Source organism: Formica exsecta, unplaced genomic scaffold (genome assembly GCF_003651465.1).
Source record: "Formica exsecta isolate Colony F162 unplaced genomic scaffold, ASM365146v1 scaffold82, whole genome shotgun sequence".
NCBI lineage: Eukaryota > Metazoa > Arthropoda > Insecta > Hymenoptera > Formicidae > Formica > Formica exsecta.
The window spans coordinates 223,343-237,215 of record NW_021853592.1 but is presented as its reverse complement, the minus strand read 5'-3'; positions in this window follow the sequence as shown (position 1 = coordinate 237,215).

The following is a 13,873-nucleotide window of genomic DNA, read 5'->3' as shown; positions in this document are numbered from 1 at the left end:
CCCTCGTGTCTCGTAATAGTTCGTGCGGCCGGGTTTCATTTATGTCTGGATCCCTTTGAATTTCCGTACGAACCGTAATTCGCGGTTGCAAGCTAAGGACCGATTCTGCGCAAGTGGTCCGCGGCCATCTGCCACTGTTGGCCCCGTTTTCCGATTTTACCAAGCACTGTTAGCTTTGAAGCACTTAATCCGCCGATAATACGCCCGTTATTGAAATATCTTTCTTTGTATCGGGACCATTTTGAAATTACAAGTGAAATTAAAGTACCATCAAATTCATCACATTCGACGCAAGGAAATGTGCATATAATAATTAAACATTATTTTAATATGATTATCGGTAATATCATCTCCAAATGATAAAGCGATAGCTTAATATTATTTTATCAACCTTCATTGTCGCGAGATAATATCGTAATATTCAACAGAGAAATTTATAAATTTCTAAAACTATATGTATATATCAAAAAATATGAATATATCGAAAATAGATAATATGAAAAAGCATTTCTCGAAAATTAATAATAAATATGTCTAATAATAAATGCCTTCGTAAATCACGCGATGAGAGACGCGTGCAAAATTTACATCTCTATCGGTCGTAACATCGCGTGACTTTTCGTAGTCGCACATCTCTCCGTCCGTCGATCGCTCATCTTTACTTTGCATTTATCGTGTACGTTTTTATATAAGCCAAATTTGCATACTTTGTCTGCAATCTATAGCCTTGTGTCTCGGTGGATTTTAGAGCTCTTTCCGGCATTTGTCTGTCGGTTACGAAGAAATTGCCGTGGGTATTCATCTTTGCGAGTCCCCCTTCTCGCGGTTCTTATTGTTTCGATAGCACACTACGACGCAATGCATCAAGCACGTACATTAACGCATTAATCCCTCTCCCCTTTCATACGGCAGTAAATTTGTTTAAGTGTTTCGCTGGTACGTAATTCTATGCTTGAAACACTTGGGCGACATTATTAGACATTAATTTAATGAGGCTTTTTAAAATAAATGTCATCCGGTGGAGCGTCGCAATATCCATTGATAAGTAAATATCCAAATTTCTCACACTGCTCATACTTTACATACTCATTACGCTCTTAGTTTCGGATTTCGCGTCGGAGCGATTCAATTTTAATTGGACTTCGCATTAATCTCGCTATCGCTCATAACAAGCAAGATGCATTTCCTGATCGTACGCGCGTGCGTCACGTCTCAGCCGTGACAAATACCTCGATTGTTATATATCTGTTTCATCGCGTGTTGTGACGCATGCACGTTTTGTGTAACATTAGCTTATCCCTTAAGGAGTCGTGCGCTGGCTTCAAGCTTACATGACATAAGCTTTCAATGTATGTACAACGACGTAGCTGCAGATTTCACGTGTCAGAATAGAAACACAAGCGGGATGAAGATAGGTATTATATATTTATCGCATTAATTAAAAGTCTTTCTGCGCTCAACGAATAATTGTGAGATTAATAGACTCAAATTTGAAATGCAAACGAGACAGATTTTGCGATGTAAAATGATCTAGTTATAAAAATATGTAGCGCAAACTTAAAATTGTATTAGCCATTTTAAAAGTTGCCGATTAATTATAATCTAATATAATCATATATATATAACCATATATTAGGTAATATTATATGACAGAGATATAAGTTTCTTGGCCCGTTAATTACTTTTTAAATAATTTCTGATTATAAAGATTATATTATTCGACTCGTATTGAAAGTCTTATATAAAGATGTTATTCGGTATAATGACCGGATACATACCTAATATGTAATTAGCAGCAAAGTAGGTGAAGTAGGAAACGTGAAAAGCTATGTATAAAGTATCATCCGACAGACAATAGCGTTCATTACCGCCCGCATATCGGAACGACCGTCGCGAGTCCTCACAATAAGATGGCAAGTGACGGTGGCACATTGCGATTTTCAGAGCGATAACCCAATAATCCTGCGAAAAGATCGCCCGCCGGGTAAAACGAAAGATCGGATGCAGATCTGCATCCGTTCCTACAAGAAATTTATACGCGTGCGATATTCATTTCGCAAATGGATCTAATTACCATGCGCTTACGTTTACTGCAATCTTGAAGCATCTTTCGTACGATAGAAATAAAATGGAAGGACAAAAACCTTAAGAAAAGTTAAATTTTTATCCGGCCGTATATGAAATATAAGATCAGAATTTTTAATTCTTATTGTTAGCACAAATTCATTCAATAGAATTTTAATTTAGAAATTAGTTATAGAAATACTTGTTTAAAAAAAAAATGTTTAAAATAAGTAAAACTTTATAAAAGATAACACGATTTTATCACCACTTAAATATGTTGTAGGGAAGATTTTTCTAAGTAATTCCCCGGAAGAAAAATAAGGCATTGGGTTAGAAGATATAATGTCGAAAGCTGATAACGAACTGCGAGAAAAATAGGTGAAACACATTATTGACAAAATATTCATGAGCGTGTACTTATCTCGTAAATGTAAACAAACACTTTTTCCACGTCTGCTCTACAACAAATACAACGTACACAAACTTTACTTTTCCTAATATTACTTAGCATTAAAACTGTGAAACTTTAATTTGTTATATCTCCTAAATCCTAAACCAATGCAGTCCCCCATTTATTTCTTGCGGGGAATTATTCAGAAAAACCTCCCTTACAACATATTTAAATGGCGATAAAGTCGGAGGTATGTTACTTTTTATGCAGTTTTATAAAATAATATAAAAAATCTGAATCACATACTGAATACTCTAAAAAAATAAATAATAATAATAACGAAAAAGTACGTATATTCCAAAACGCGCGACGTTTAGACAGGTTTATATATCTGAAATTATGACCACGCTAAAAAAATGTAAGCAGGGATTGGTTTGCGCGGTACTAGCCTGTAAATGCGAACTCGAGCTGTCAGCTTTATGTCGGCTTTATTCGGTCACTCTGTCACACCGTTGTTTCTAGCTGTTCCCCCATTCGCAATGCTCGCCAACTACACACGCGCTTCGTTATATATTTTAGCAACTTTTAACGAGGGCAACAACTTGTTAGATCGTCATCGATTATCGATAAATGTGTGATACGAGAACGCTCGAATCGGCACGCACGATCTGCGATGCTCGCGCCTGCGTTCGACATGTATATTTTTAATCGTGAACGATCATCAATAACGAACAACAGTATTTTAAAACTCTAAAATAATGGTCCCAATAAAATTTCTGAAAATGTTTACCTGTAAACATGTTATAATGCGTGTGTATATTTTTCTCTTAGAAAATGTATAAAATTATTTTGATTTTTCACAAAAAAAATATTTTACATATTGAAAATTTAAATTGTATTTCTATAGTAAAAATGAACTTTACTTAATTCAAATGACAAAATTAAAACTTAATTTATTCAACTTAATTATAATCAACCGTTTATAAAAAATTCTATCAACAATTTTCGTTAATGAAAAGTTCTTTTTTAACTTTAGAAACGTTCCGTGAATGAAATGAAATGTTTTAAGAAGACGGTGAATCCTCAGAATGCTCATACATTTCAATTCTATGCATAACATTGTATGTGACACTGAAAAGCCAGCAACAAAACCACAAAAGTGGTCGATCAAGAACCAGCACGACAAGCTCGCTCAACGATGTGCTTCGGTTTTTCCGGCGAGAAAATCCCGCGGTCTCGGAGCGTCGACCGATTTTCACCTTCTGACCGTGAGGCACGTAATATTACGTCACGTACTTGTGGCATCCCGCAGCTCGAGAGAGAGATTCCATCGTTCTTTCTCGATGTCGACGATGCACGCGTATTTTGCAATTCACTTCAAACGTACACACCTCCCTCGATCAACAATGTTCGCCATTTATTTCTTGCTCACGTATAACGGAGAAAACCCGGTTAAGAACGAATAAAATCAGGCACGAGACAACTCTATACAGAGTTAATTTATTTAATTATAGTTTTGAAACGAATAAAACGGTGTCTTAAGGCAAAGTATGTCAGATACATCAATCTTCATTCTGATGATGAAGATTATATCTCCACGATTATGCAAACTGAGAATTTGAGATAAAAAGTCTGCATATATATATTTATATATATATACTTAAAAAATTTTTAATTATTTCTACATTAATAAATATTTTATATATATTTTTCGAACATATATAGATTTTATATATTCAGTAATAGATGTACTCTATAATATTGGATTATTCTGTAGTCTTTAAAAATATAGTATGCACGAAGCGTATATATGTACGATAAAATATATGCTCTAATCATAATTCTATCATAATTCATATTGAAATTGTTAAACATCATAATACTATCTAACTTTCACTATGAGCTCAGAGCAGGTTGGATAGGTCGGTCGGCGATTCCGCATTTCTGAGTTCGCTTTTACGATTACCGCATGATCATCGTTACGATAGTTATAAACTTTAATATAGTTAGATTATCAAATTATCGTATATAGTTCTCTCGTAAAGATTCTAAGCAATCGAAATCTCGTTTCGTTTACAGACGATATGCATTCCGCAGCGAACGCACCAATTATTTTAAAGGTAACATGCGTCGACGCATCTATATTTCTAAATGCGATTACACGAATGCATTATGCAAATAATATCATGCTAATATCGCATCGGTAAAATAACAAGAGATTCTATATACGAAGCCAATTCACTTCTTCATATCCCTTCACAACACGATAACAATTAATTACTCTGCCAATTTATCAAGCTCGACCTTGATGTATGATACCATCAATGACAACAATTGTCTACCCAAATTACTTCATATCGATCATCGTGCGGTTCGATGAGCTAATCGAGCGCGAAGAGGTCAGGCTCGTCCGCACGGACATCGGCATCAGTGAAAGGCCAGAAAGGCCTTCGCCTTCTACAGAGTATCTCTAGTACTTTTTGTATGGCGATCGAGAGTAAAGTGCGCGAGCGAAACGTTACCTCATCGGCACGCGAAGAAAAACGCCACAGAGCAACGATCCATTATCACTCGCATGTTTTGTTTTCCAAGACGCGATTAAGCTAGTGCTTTCATTGGCAAAGTACAATTAAAAAGTAAAATAAGAATAGAGACGTAATGTATCTTCCTTCTTATAACTGCATTATTTCTTTATATTGAATTATATTAACATCCAACTTTAGAATATTTCAGAGTTTTATCAATATAAATCTCTCGCTATTATAATCTGATTTATGGTATATATCTAATTAGTAATTACTATCTTATAGCTATGAATGCCATTATCATTTTATGAATGTACTATTAAAATGTTAATAAATTTTATCGCTCTATCTATAAGTATATGCAATATTATTTCCATCATTACTTTGATATATCAGTTTAATAAAAAGTGTTGGTATTTTAATTTCTCGTCACGCATAACGTTATTGTCTATTCTTTCTCTTCTAGCATTGAGCTCGTTGTTTTACGATTTGACACACGACGTCATCGGGAACGTCGATTCTTGACGAAATCGTGACGCGATCAGCGGGTTGGGTCAGTTGTTACGCCAAGGATTATCGGGAATAACGATTCATTTACGCGATCTCTAATTATAATAGCGATGGTGTCTCGACGAGTGTAACACTGCCAAGAGATTGTTCGGAGATAAAAATGGCTCGGAGATGTTTATCTCCTCGCATGGAACTTGCACAATTTTGTGCAACGCGCCATAGCAACCGCGTACGCATTGGCCAACTCCTTTAAACAAGGCTTTCCTTTCTTGTAAAAATAATCCTCGCTTTTTGCGATCAGTATTTAAAAATGAACTCAACGAGTACAAGATTTTTTAACCCCCTTCGAGAGGCAGGAGAACAAGTTCTTATTTAAGAGTATGATTGAGGTGTGGAGAAAGATTAAAAAAATTATATAATTAATATTTCTCACATATACATTTTTTTTTTCTCGAGAAAATTCCTCAATTGTGATTTGATCACTCCCTAAAAATGCTTAATGGAATTAAATGTTGGAATATCAATCCAGGAATTAAAACGAGGAATCTCGCACGTGTAAATGTAGCGTTCAAAATTCGACTCACACATGAGCAAAGTCAACTGCAGATTACGACAATTCGACTCGACACTTCCATTTTCGAAACATCTGATATAATTGTGATTTGCTCACCTGGCGAGAGCAAAGAACCGCGAAGAGCCAAATGGGTTAGGTATCAAGAAAGAGTCACAAACGCGCGCGTGTCCGGACTGACGAAGCGGCTGGAGAGCGTCTGCTTGGCGTTTCCGGTCCAGCGAGCACGATTCGTCGCGCGATAATTACTATCGCGCCGAGCAAACGAGCGGAGACTCCGCAATCGGTGTGCCATCGCGCCCCGGGCTCTCTTTCAAACGGGAGACTGTTTCGCGGACGTCGTGCGATTATCTTGGCCGATGAATCATCATCGCGTTTCTTATTAACGAGGTCGACGCGTTTCCACACACCATCCCCCATCGTCCGAGCGAGTGTCGCGAATGTCGCGAACGGCGTGAGAGAATTTCGCTATTCCCCGAGGGATTTCGCAGATGGAGAGGTCCCCATCTCGAGGAACCACCGAATGGTCGATCGGGTGTCAAGATTGCCTCGTCTCGTTGTCGCGCGACAAAGGGAGGAGGGTGGAGGGGCAATCGTCTGGAAACGGCGTTGGGGATTTTCGTATTTGACGGTGATGGCAACGGTGGTGATGGTGACGGTGGTGGGCACGAAAGTTGGGTTTCGTGAACGAGAAGAAGAACACGCAGAAGGAAGGAGAGGCGGAGGGCGGGGGTCCCGCTGAAGAAAGGCAGGAGCTATAAAAGAGCCGGCAGGCCCGACTGTGGGCATCAAACACCTCCGATATGAAGGTACGTAGAAGCGAGATCGACCGATCACGAGCGCACGACGCGTAATATTATATCGAATAATCTCTCGTGCTCACGGAACAATGCCGTGATTATTAAAATCTGGTTGTTCTCTCTCGTTGCAGGTGTTCGTAGTCACATTCGTGCTGGCACTCGTCGCCACCGCATACGGTGAGTACGATGTAGGCTTATGGGAATGTAGTGGTCACGGATTATAGCGAGGGTGTCCCGCGTGTGATGTGTTCGCGACGTATTTAACCGATATTTCTCGATACTTCAGAATCGCGAAGCGATATAGTTCGCAATGATTGATTCTAAAAGCATCATCTCCCCAATGTTGTATAAAACACGTCAGATTCCACGCTGTCTTATAATGTTTTATATCACTCTGATTAAAAGTTTTGTAAAAGTGACGGACAAGTTAAAAAAGTCTCATTAAAAATTATAGAACGGTGTCTGTGTAAACGCCATTTATATTAAAAAGATATGAAAACTTTCCAATAAAATAATATCGTTTTTCTATAAAATAATATCGTATTTTTAACAGGGGACGATAGTTGTTAATTATTCTTTGGAGAGCTTATCACAGATTTCAAGCAAATTAATTATTGTCAAGCCACGACGCAAAAACCATTATTTGACTAACAAACCAGACATAAACATACGAACATGCACGCACACGAATATCGTAAATTATATTTCTTGTGCGATTCTTTTTACACGATTACTTAACCAGTTGATTCAGCGATATTAAACGAGCTCATAAGATTTAATCCGGGAGCTATTTGTACTTGCCCCCTGCCCTTTGAGATGGCTTACACAATCGGCAGAGCGCAACCAGTTCCCTTCTTGTAGCAATCGCAAAATACCTCGTGGCAATTTGCGGACCGACATGAGCGCGCGCGGCCATCTGGTACCGTGCTCGCAACCGCACAAAGAAAGTCGATAAATCGCACATCGCGCGAACACACATATACACACATTCCCACCGCTCTATAAATTACAAGTGGGTTACGTAATCTGCGCAGATCGGGATTTTTTAATGCGGTGAAAGATCGATATCGCGATCTCAAAATTACAGGTGGTTACATAAGCAGCGGCGGTGGATTCGGCGGCGGCGGTGGTTATGGGGGCGGAAGCAGCGGATGGAAGTTCGGCGGTGGCGGCGGTTATGGGGGCGGCGGCGGCGGCGGCGGTTACGGGGGCGGCGGTGGCGGAAAGATCATCAAGGTGATCACAGTCAGCAGCGGCAGCGGCGGCGGCGGCGGCGGCGGCGGCGGTGGATGGAACTTTGGCGGTGGTAGCGGTGGATGGAAACTGGGTGGAGGTGGCGGTGGATACGGCGGTGGTAGCAGCGGATGGAATCTGGGCGGTGGTAGCAGCGGATGGAAATTGGGCGGTGGTAGCAGCGGATGGAAGTTGGGCGGCGGAAGTGGTGGACTCGGAGGCAGTGGATGGAAATTTGGTGGAGGCGGCGGAGGTGGCGGATACGGTGGAGGATACGGTGGCAGCAGTGGAGGTGAGACATTTTTATCATATATTCTCTTATCGTAAATTTTGTTATATTATAATGACAGAGTTAGGTGAGATTACATTTGAAAAGCAAATCAATTTAGATAAATCATTTTTACCTTGAAAAGAAGAATCATCGAGAGGTTTAGCTGCGTAAATTGACTTTCTTCTTGGAAAATTTATTACCGTACCGCTATGCATTAATATACATACCTCAATCTTATTTATCGTATAAATTAACTTTCAAGCTATTGGTTATATTCACGAATAATCGCGGAGAGAGAAATTTGCTCGTCGATCAATTTAATAGAGGGGAATAAAAATAAAATATAGTGACTAAATATTATCAATTTTTAAAGTGTGTGAATTTTTAAATTATTGACATATAATTGTATATGCTTACATATACATCCCACATATATATGTGCCTATGTTTATATTGAATTGGAATTACTTAATCAAAGCCCATTAATATCAATAATCTTTGCAATTCACAGTTCATACAGTTAAATAAATCATACTTATCTCAGGAAAATAAACTATTAAGAGAGAATAAGCCGTGATAAATTTTAACTTTCTTTTTTCTATTATTCTTCTTTCTATCCGTGCGACTTCTTTATTTTTTTTTTATTACTGCGCTGCCGTGCATAGTCCGGCAGTTATCAGCGTAAACTTTACAAGTTGATTTATCGTATAAATTAACTTTCAGGCTGGTGGTAATGCTCACGGTGTCAACGAGCAATTGGAGCGAAATTCGTTTGCCGATCATCCGCGCGTATCTCGGTTGTAAGCATCGATCGTCGTCAAATCAATTCGCGCCGACCCTCTTCGCTCTTCGATCTTCGTCAGATCGCCATCGGAAGACGAAAAAAAGCCACAACCGGGACATCACCGAAAAGTTCCGTATTTCACCGATTCGATTCGCAGGAGGAAGCGTCACAACGTACACACGTACGAAATACTCGTCGCGATATCCTTCACCATCTTCAGTACAGGGATATTTGTTGAAAACAGTGAACGATATCGTCGCTCCGCTTCCGGCCATTCGAACTTGACGCCGTGTCGTCTAGGCGCCGTCCTTCTTTCTCAATCCGGTAAATCGGCGGACATGTTCCGTTTACGACTAAATCGTGCGCCTTGATATTTCAATTCCGCTTGCTCGCATGATTTTCCCCACCCTTCTTCATCTCCCATTTACTTCCATCACGCTCTCTTCCGAGGATCGAGAGCGTTAGGGCGAGGCGTCCCTCCGACATTTAGCTGATTATAAATGCATAGAGCAATCCCGTGGAATCTCGACAATTACCTCGGGTATTTCAAGCACGAGCGAATAAAAGTGACAAAATACTGCAAAATTACACTCGATGAAAAAAAAAAAAACGCAGCAATCACTCATGCACTTTCTTTTCAACTGTCTAAAAATCGATACACCGCGTTCGATTGAAGAAACGCAAATTTAACAATAAATGAAAATCACACTGATAGAATAATGATGTGTATTGATTTTTATTTCATTATTATATCCCACGATTGTGAGTCCTTTTTTCGACGAGAGATAGAAATATCTCTCTAACGCTAGGAAAAATAAAACCGATCTCGCGATTTTCTACCGATTTATGTATTCGCGGTGATCCTGCGTAACCCGGAACGAAATTAAAACCGTAAGCGCCCGGCAAACCCACAACAGAGAGCAGAGAAATATAATATCCCGAACGTATAGATTTACTATCGGCTCTTATTATATTGGACAATCGCATAAATATCGCGCATATTTAGATGCATTTTTTCCACGCATAGACTTGCCCGTAATGCTCGCGATCGCAAAGGACGATGCATAAAATTTTGATTAATCCTCATGACCGTGGTTTATTGACCGAGCAGTATTTATGCTTTCGCTCTATATAATTCTATGTCACATCTTCGTTCCGTTTATTATCGAAATATTATGGATGGTGATAAATGGACGCTGCGTGACATTTCTATTCTTCGCATAATGACAAATGCACTGCATAAAATTTTACCAATCTCCAAACTTTAGTCAGTGCACTAACTAAAAGTATTTGATATTTGCTTTAATATTTTTCCAGATATTTAATTTAATTTTGTTACTTTCGCGCAATGAGTTTATGTTGTTCTCCCTTGTACGTGCATTTAATTTTATATTATATCAGATATAAAAAGAATCGCTTTTACTTCAAACACGAGTGTAATGAATGGGACTGGCCTAATTATGAAGCTACGTAATGAGCGCCAAGTTTAACATGTGGCGCAATGTACTTTTGCGGGGATAAGCGTTAAGAGACACGTATACACACAATAAGTTTTCCATGTAGCAGTTGCGTGACTTCAACGTAATAACCATGCAAGCAATATCACGGTAATTACATTCTACTAGCGTGTCATAAAAGCAAGGCGCGACTCGATTTGTCGTTTAACGCTGATATCAAGTTTCATCATCCTTTTGCTGATTATCCTCAACAGCAGATGATTATCGTTGTAATATATTACACGTAATATCAAATCTACTTTTAATTTTCTAGTAATTTTCATCACGGGATTGTTACCCATGTTTACTAATGAAATTGCACCTCGTTGCTTCTCTTAATGACTATGTTTTGTGTTAATGACTTGGATATTCTTACTACTGAGATTAAACTATGTATTGGCCTTTCAGTAGAAAAATTTATATGCATAATAGCTTTTTAAATCCTTGTTGCGAAAATAATCCGAGTCGAGAAGAGGCATCAACGTCAATACCGGTTAGTGAGGATATATGTAATGGCTTTGCATATTATTACATTCTTTTTAATGGGAGAGGAGAAGTGTATACGATATTTCTCTATGTTATTATTGCATTCGCTTCATCCAATTTATGAGATTATTTAAGAGACGATATTACGAAAAGATCGCCATTATTATAAGACAATATACTATACGTTATATATGTATATATGTGTATGTATAACGTTAGTTTAAGTATGTGTGTATATATGTATATATGTGTATGTATATGTATATATGTGTATGTTAGTTTAAGTATGTGTGTATATATGTATATATAGTTTAAATAGTCAGTTTAAATATATATGTATAAGATAAGTTCGAGAGAAAAAAAGAGAGATATAATTTTCCGATATTATCACGTCTGATTGAACAAACGAGTAAATTCATCTCAACGCGATAAATTTAATTTGAATACCTTTCAATTTTTTTGCAAGGAGGATCGAATCGTGCAATTCTTCTAAGCGGTCATTATTACAACAGTTCGATTGACGTTGGAGAAAAGGGCATCGTCATTATTGATGAACGAGCTCGAGGTAATAATGGCGCGCAAATCGACATCTGTAAATCCTGCCTAAGGCCATAAAAGCCTGTATTCGCGCGACTAGTGTCTTTCGGGTGAACTTTAATATGCGTTCTATCCTCTATTATTTCCGTTAGTCAATCTGCTAGCAGCAGATCTCCTCTCGAGGCAGCTTCCGTATAGAACGCGCTTGCCGTTAATTGGATCCTCCAGATCCGCGCTTTGATTAATTATAGTGAAGCGTACGAGCTCGTCTATCGATAGGATCGCGAAAGATGTGCTCTAGCGCGAATAGCACTTGTCGATATTACTTTTTATTCGCGGCCCGTGATGCGATTCCGTTCTTTCACTCAATGCGCGTTTCCCTCTCTCTAATTGCGCATTTGCTCACCGCGGAATAAAGAAGTGATCTCTTCCTCTTCGCTCATTCACGAGATCCCTCTCCTATATTCACAATCTTCGCTTAAATATTTAATGATCAACTCGCTTTACGCATAGTGCTCTACTTTTCATGTTTCTACTTTTCATGTCTTTTTAATGTCGGGTGGATTTTATCTAGAAACTTAAACAATCTTTGCGATTCCATGTCTGCATATATATATATATATAAGAATTTTAATACTTATATTTTATATAATAAAATTATATTTTTGCTATTTTAAAAAATATAAATATAAAGTTTATATTAAAAAAATACATCCTAGCGATTGTTTTTTTCGATTAAGTAAATCTTGTGCGTGAATAATCGCGTAATAAGCGCGTTTAATTTGCAGCCTTTATAGTATATACAGTATTAAGAGAAAAAAAAGGATAGATACGTTTGTGAGATCAACGTTATACATGAAAGTGGGAAGATGCTCGTAATGATGATGTTTCCAATGACGTCCGATTCGGTCGATCATGACGATGCTTAGCAGTCGTTACATTAATGAGATGTGTTCGAATGTTCGCTCATTCGACCAGTTGGCCAATTACATTTCGTGTGAAGGGTCTTCAACGTAGACGGCCGACCGAACTACATCCATGGGCCCATAAATTTATTGGACGCTGATGGTTGCGTGCGTAACAATCGGCTGACGTCAAATTACACGGCAGGTAATAATCAGGCGTCAATGATGCCGGAAACAATGCGCATCAATATGGCGCTTTTCAACAATATTTCGATACTGTACCTAAAATATTTTGATTAAATTAGGAAAAAAAGTCTTGCTATAGAGATATATTTTTTTTGTGCGTGAAACAATGTTAATAAAATATTCTTGACAGAATCTAACTTTCGTAAGCATTATCAAAGAAAGATGTAAATAGTGAATATAATGTTAATATTAAAGATAAATTTCCATAAATATATATCTTATCCAGTCTTTATTGTTTAGATCTGGTCTTTTCAAACACACAATTTTCTTACATTCTCTGCTTAAAGTGAAACTTAAAGTGAAACAAGTACACGTTCATATTGTGAAGCAGAAAAATAGAAAAGAAAAATGTAGAGAGCTTCGAAAAGAAACGAAAAACTCGATTTTCTCGCACGCGACGATACTTTGACGACAGTTCAGAACTCTATAATGTCACCGTTACCTCTTCCATATATACAGTGTGCGAACAGCAGCCGGCGGTCCTTGTACCGGCAGTGATACTGCCGACAATTCTATCCCGGTTAATGGCCATCGATGACGACGAGCAATTAAATTAGCGCGGATTACGAAACGCTCGGTAGTGTGCGCGAAATGTACAAGAGAGAGAGAGAGAGAGAGAGAGAGAGAGAGAAGAGGTTTGCGGAGGGTAGAGAGGATGTGGATATAAATTTAGGGTAGGCATGGCTAAAACGGAACGATGTTTCAAACACATCTGTGCCGCGCGTGCGATCATCTCTTGTCTCTCTTTCTCTGTCGTTCTTTCTTGTCGTCTCTCTCCCACGCAATTTCCCCCGCTCTCTCCTATTTCCCCCATTCTCTGCATTCTCTCTCTTGATTCATTCTCGCTCCTTTTCTATCATTATCTCTGTCTCTTTCTCTCTCCCTCTTTCTCTGTCTATCTCCATTTCACCCCTTTCGCACACACGTTTATCCCCGACTGGCGAACACTCACCGTGCCAAACCCGAATCGACCTGACGCTCTCTGTAGCCGATTACAAATCTGACCAATTAGGCGCACGCTGCGCTTGCCGGATCAGAATTGGCGAACGTTCCA